The following is a 7,154-nucleotide window of genomic DNA, read 5'->3' on the forward strand; positions in this document are numbered from 1 at the left end:
CATGTGTGCTTGTGGAGATAGTATCCGTTAAAGTGGAAGACAGTCTAAGGAGGGGATGGGGCTCTCAAATCATTAAGATTTTAGGTCCTAAAGCAAACCCATCACCCAGTTATTAGTGGTGCAATGGGTAAAGTTCCATGGGTGGGTGAAGGCTAGCAGGAGTTTTTGGTGCTCAATTTTTGCGTTTAAATTCCAGGTTGGTTCTTGTGGACTTGTGGAGGTGGTATCCATAATGGTGTGAGAGTGGCTGAGGAGGGAGACGATGGCAAACTGTTGAGGTTTTAGGTTCTAAAGAAAACCTGTAGATCAAGTGCTGGTGGTGCTGTATGTAGGGTTCCATGGGATGGTGAATGCCATCAGGAGTTTTTGGTTGTCACTCTTTGCATTTGAGTTCCAGGTCTGTTCTTGTGGACTTGTGGAAGTGATATCCGTAACATTGTGATACTGGCCAAGGACGGGGGCTTGTTGAACCATTTAGGTTTTAGGTCCTAAATGTAACCCATAGCCCAATTGTTGGTGGTGCTGTGGGTAGGGTTTTATGGGTTTGTGAAAGCCAGTAGGAGTTTTTGGTGGTCACTCTTTGTGTTTGAATTCCTGGTCTGTTCTTGTGGACTCGTGGAGGTGATATCCATAACAGTGTGAGAGCGTCCAAGGAGGCCGTGGATGTGTCAAACCACTGTGGTTTTAGGTCTTAAAGCAAAGCCATAGCCCATGTGTTAGTGATGTTGTGGATAGGGTTCGATGGCTGGGTCAGGGACAGCAGGAGTTTTTAGTGGTCAGTCCTTGTGTTTGAATTCCACGTCTGTTCTTGTGGACTTGTGGAAGTGATATCCGTAGCAATTTGAGGGCAGCTGAAGAGGGGTGGAGGTGTTGAATCGTTGAAGTTTTAGGTTTTAAAGGAAACCGTTATCCCAATTGTTGGTGGTGCTGTTGGTAGGGTTCCAGCAATTGGTGTCTGTGCCTTCATGACTTCCATCATATGGTGCTCCGTATGAGGAATTCAAGAAGAAATTGAAGGACTCAGAAGAGTTCTGTTCAATTCCACAAAGACACCCCCAAGTGAGCTGAACAGGAAGATGAGCAAAGACATGTCCATCCTCGAGGAAAAGTATTCGAGAATTGCAGCCAGGGGAAGAATTAAGATGGGTCTGTCAGTGACCCGATCCCAGCAGCTTCATCATGAAGTTTTGCTGCACATAATGAGAGAATAGGGTTTTAAAATGAGCCCCCAGAAATTGACTTTATTATTATCATGGATACGCCCATGGTAGAATCAGGGGCTTACAAAGTTATAGAATGGCAAAAAGTGGGTGGCGAATTGTTAAATGCACAGGTTGCTGGTCAAGATTTTTTACCCAATCACCTGATAACATGGAGAATGCTAATGACTGCTATGAGCGTATTATATACTCACCTGACTGACTTGCCAATGCTATCTGATTCATGTCCTGTTGCTTGAGAAGCAGGGTAGTCTGAGAATGCTGCCGACAAGGAAAAGACCCAAAAAAAAATCTTATGTCGTTTGTCACAGAAGGCACGGGAGCTATAGCCAAGCCGCTTGTCCCTACTGTGGAGGGCATGGCTGCCACAACCAAACCACATTTTCAATAGAGGACTTTGTTTCTCCAAGGGATGAGGACTTTTTTGATCTGGGGGTATTAGATATAGAAAAAGAGCCAAACTTATACTTCCCCCTCGCCGGGGGAGGGGAGTATAAGAGCTGTGGCGGTAAGTTCAAAAGACATTCTGACAGCAGTGCATATGAAAAGCAAGAGAAGGAGGGAGGTGGAGAGGGGCTCTGAAAGAGGGTCTCTGTGTTTGCTCCTGACACCTACGGCACCTGTGCTGACCCCTGCAGCATCGCTTGCACTGACACCAACAGTGCCGGTTGCGCCCGTACCACATGGTTTCAGAAATAATGTTAATCCTTGGTATCCTATGCTGGCACCTTGTTCTAATGAGACTTTACAATATTCATGCAAATTAAATTAGATGTTGCTGTAATACATATCCCTATCACGAAAGCAGATTTTGATATAGCTATTCAAATGTCTTTCAAATTGCCTTGGAGAGGTACAGTTCAACTTGCTGAGTCACAAATTTTTAGTCTCTGCAAGAGCTAACAATCCAGCAGTCAATAGTACCACTAGAGGGAGGTCATACTCAATTCCTGGACGGATCTGCACACTCACGCAAAGCAGTGGTAGCTTGGCATGGTTTTACTTCAGACCAGTGGCGATCACATGTGCTACGGGAAGGATCAGCACTGGTCATAGACTTTCGTGCAGCAATAGAAGCCTTTTGATTATTTTCAGCAACAGATATTAATATTGTAGTGAATTCTCAGTATGTTTATGGAATGTTAGTTAGAATAGATGCTTGCTATCTTAAACATATAGATAATAGACCTACCTTTACACCGTTTTCAGAATTGTTGCAATTGGTAAACACTCAGAATCACAATTATTATGTTATGCATATCTGTTATCATACACAGTTACCAGGAGCCATCACTGAAGGTAACAGGACCACAGACTCATTAGCAGCAGTAGTGCAAGTGCCAAACGTACTGCAACAAGCATGCCTGATGCATGATTTCTATTGTAATAATTACAGAAGTATAGTGAAACAATTCAGCATCACAGTAAGGCAAGCCAAAGAAATGGTTCAAATGTGTCCTGACTGTCAATTAGTTACACCAGCTCCCACCTCACTAACAGCTGTTCCTAGGGGGCTGCAGCATGATGAGGTGTGGCAATCAGATGTTATACACATTCCTGAATTTGGTTGTCTTAAATATGTGCATGTATCCATAGATACTTCATCTCATTTCATAGTGGCTACTGCTCATGCATGTGAAAAAGCAAAAGACACATGCCTACATTTTTTGAAAGCAATCACTACTATGGGTCTGCCATCTCTTATCAAAACTGGTAACAGTCCTGCATATGTATCTGCTGCTCTTTTGAAATATTTTAAAGAATAGAGAATTACACATCATACTGGCATTCCTCATTCACCAACTGGGCAAAGTATAGTGGGAAGGTCCCTTCTTACATTGAAGTGTATGCTAAGTAAATTAAAAGGCACATTTAGGTCAAATGCTACACCCCCTGAAAAATTAGCAAAGGCAATGTTTGTACTCAATTTCTTAAATAGAGGGGATGACAATTACACACTGAATGAAAAAAGACATTAAAACATAAGTGCATTCTCAAGTGTGGTTCATTCAGATAAATGTTTGGGTCAGGTACAATTACTGACATGGGGTTGTGGTTATGGCTGTGTTTCTCTTTCAACAGGACCATATTGGCTTCCAGCAAAGCAATTTGCCCTCATCATCAGTTGCCACCATCTAATAATTAGAAGGGATGAAACCATGCATCATTTGGTTGATGTGGATAGCATCTTTACCATAGACAACAATCAAAGCAGATGAAAAAGGCAGAGTAGTGTACATGGCTCATCTGCTGAATCCACCACTATTTTGACCATTCACATGATGGGATGCATCTTTCCCAATCACCAACAACGATACTATTTGGGCAGGTGGCATCTGGGTACAGCTGACAGTGAATCAGTTGAGAGAAAATGTCACTTTGTATAAGGACTCTTATACAGTAGATAAGTGGCCTGTCTGTGTTACCGATGCTAACAACCACACATTCTGTATCACATTTACTCCTCAATGACATATATTAGCTGCATGTGTGACTGATAAGATTACTAACTACATTAGTATTGATTTGCCAGGTGTTACAGGGCAAGAATATAGTTTAACTCACAGAACTCTTTATCCTTAATGTAAAGTTGTTAAGCAAACAAATGTAATCACACATATTACTTGGGAACCATGCATGGGATTATTTCCTAGACAAGCAAACTTGAATTATACTGTGAAAGATACAGAAATTATGGACTGGGGACCATATGGAACATTCATGAGGGTTGATTCTACCAAGTGGAACAATGACTTATTCTGGACCCATATTGCAAGTGTATCGAAACCATTCTGGTAGTATGGTTCAAGCTAATCTACGGTGACTAGCATTCCCTTTTGTAAACAGAACCAAGGCTCATCTTATTCTAAACAAAGAGGTGTTAGAACTAGATGATCTTAAAGGTCCCTTCCAACCCTGAAAATTCTATGATTCTATTCAGAAATTGCTCATTACTCTGTGAGGTGTCATACTTTCAGTGCTACTTTGCTCTCTACAATGGCTGCAGAAGTGACTTGTATGGCCATTTTTTCACATAAGACATGCAGTAAGAGACCTGTACAATTCCCTTTTCCATGCATCCAACCTACAGATGACCCTATACTTAGTCATCTGCTCTTGGCTCTGTTCCATCTACCTTCTTCCTACAGACCCTCCTAATAAACAGGAGGGTTTTCATGTTACGAACTAATGTGAAGAGTGAATACTTGTCAAAAGACAGCAGTGCTCTTATCAGTACTGTTTAGTTCAGAGCATTTTCAGATCCATATGGTCATCCTCACATCTAAGTAAGCCTTTAGAGAGCAGGAAGGAATCTATTGGAAGACCTGCACAGGCAGCACGCTCTTTCCAGTGCCCAGGGTACTTCATAATTGCACGGACCTTACATCCCATATGGTCTATGGTGTGCTATTTATGACTCATGGTGCTACCCTGTGTTATCCCAAACTAGGAAGACAGGCACAGCCACGTTGGTTTGAAGACAGACCAGACTACAATCCTTTGCCAAGGCCCTGTTTGTCTAGTGGGATCTGCCTAAGATCCAGCCTACCAGTACTGTTAAATTCATTCATGGCTTGGCTTCACAAATGAGATTTCAGAAGGGCTCTCCCCAGGCTTGCTGCAAGCACACTGATGGCTGATAAGGCCAATGTAGGGACAGGCAGTTCAGCTGCAAAAGGCCCAGCAGAAAGTCACCTGTGAGGGGACAGCCAAAGCACGGTTCTTTCTGCACTCTCTTTTCTCCTCGAGACTGATTCTATGTGTGTTCTTAAAGGAGGCAGCAGCACTATGGATGGTGTCTCCATGTGTCCCCATTGGAGGCCAGAGTGGACCACTGCTGGCAGTCAATATGGCCAAAGCTGAGGGATTGTTTCAGGGATCCCTGTATCTCCTCTTTGGCGCTCCTCTGTTGCGGCAGCCGGTGGCAAGTTCACTACAGAGCACAATCTTAGGGAGGAGGTGATCCTCCTGGAGATGTGCCCTGCCCAGTGCAGCTGTGTCCTCAGCATCATGGCCTCCATACTGGCTGTTTAGGGACAGTGACATTGGTCATGTAGTCAGTCCATTGTTAGTCCATTGTTAGGACTGTACAGAGGCAGCACTGATGGAAGCGTTCAAGAAGTCGCAGGTGATGGCGGTAGATGACCCATGCCCACACAATTAACCCACAACTTATAAAATATCTCAGTCAGATGACCAGGCTGTCCTTGACTGAAGAGGGATTACAGGGACACTGTCTTGAAGGCTTTCTTCCTGCACTTCAAAGAAACAAATTTTTAAATTCCTGTGTTTGTGCTATTTGCACTTCCTTTTCACTATCTAGATGGATTTTGGTGTTTGACACCTTTGACTGCCTAGCAAATCTATTAATCTAACTTTTCAATCTGGTTAACATCTCTAGGCATAAAACACAATAATTGCAACCCATTACAAAAGGAAAACTATTTAATACTGTATTTCACATTCTAACAGATGAAATTAATACTTACACCACTTTCTCATCTTACTTGACTATTTTTTTGGCAAGATTTTTTAATCTGTTTTCCAATGGCCTGGACAATGTTAATTATGAAGTACTGGGCCTCACAGAAGTCTTCTACCTCGACAGGTGACTGGATAATCTCCATCCTAAATCAGTATAAAATGGATTACAATAGCCACTATTTCTTCTATAAACACTGATGATAAAGGCACTAAATATTTCACACACCACCACGGTATTCAAATCAAGAGTTGTGATAACAAAACAGTGAATAGATTCTAATAAAAAATCCCTTTCCTACTCTGATTTTTTCCCATGTCCAATCTGATTATGTGCTATTATCATATTACTCACTGAACCACTGCTCTGTTACAACCTAGGTTAGTAAGTCCAGTTTCACCACAGCTTTTTGGAAATACAAAGTTAAGCCTAAGACCTTCAGACAGGTGACAGTATGCGAAAGAACAGTGGACAACACGCAGATTAATATAATCCAAGTATTACTGTTTATTGAGAGTAGCAATAGCCCTTTTATACACAGTCAGGCTGATAACATAATACAAGCATTTTGCTGATTGGTACAACACATTCTTCATATGCCGCAGTGCACTATCTAATGGGTTAAATACAACTCTTTATGTGTTGTCTATGCAATGCTTTCCCAGCCTGTTATTCTTCTTTTCTACTGCCAACTCCCGTATCTTTTGCACATAGCTGATCTTTCAGTAACCTTGCAGCTGGGCCTCCAGGCCCTTACCTCACTCTGGTTAAAGCTAAATAGTCAGGATTGCTCATATGCCCGTTTCCTTCCAAAAACTCTCCAGCAACAGTATGGACTGTAATAATTTACATATAAAGTTATATTTGTTCATTTAACCTATGTAACTTTGTTTATAAAATAGAAGTATTAAACGCAAAGTTATGTGCCAAAAACATTGTGTGACTGTGACAAATCGTAATAACTTACATATAACGTTTGCTCATTTAACCTAAGTAGAAAAATTTTAGTGTATTTACTTATAAAGGCAAGATAGAAGTAGTGAAAGAAGATAAGGATGTTAACTGCAGAATGGACTTTAGAGAGAAAAAGCGTATTGTGACAAAATGCTGTGTAATCATGTTTAAACTTTCTTATAGAAAACCTTTGTAGAAAGGGGTTAATCAAAACACAGGATGTGTCTGCATAAGAAGAATTAGTGTAGAAAAGGGTTAACCAAACACAAGATCACTCTCTACAACTCCCTGAAAGGAGGTTGGAGCCGGGGGCGGGGGGGTGGGGGTGGGGGGTGGGTGTTGGTCTCTTTTCCCAGGCAACTCTCAGCAAGACAAGAGGGCACAGTCTCAAGTTGTGCCAGGGGAGGCTTAGGTTGGAGATTAGAAAGAATTTCTTTACCGAGAGGGTGATCAGACATTGGAATGGGCTGCCCAGGGAAGTAGTGGATTCTCCATCC

This window comes from Calypte anna, chromosome 2 (genome assembly GCF_003957555.1).
Source record: "Calypte anna isolate BGI_N300 chromosome 2, bCalAnn1_v1.p, whole genome shotgun sequence".
NCBI lineage: Eukaryota > Metazoa > Chordata > Aves > Apodiformes > Trochilidae > Calypte > Calypte anna.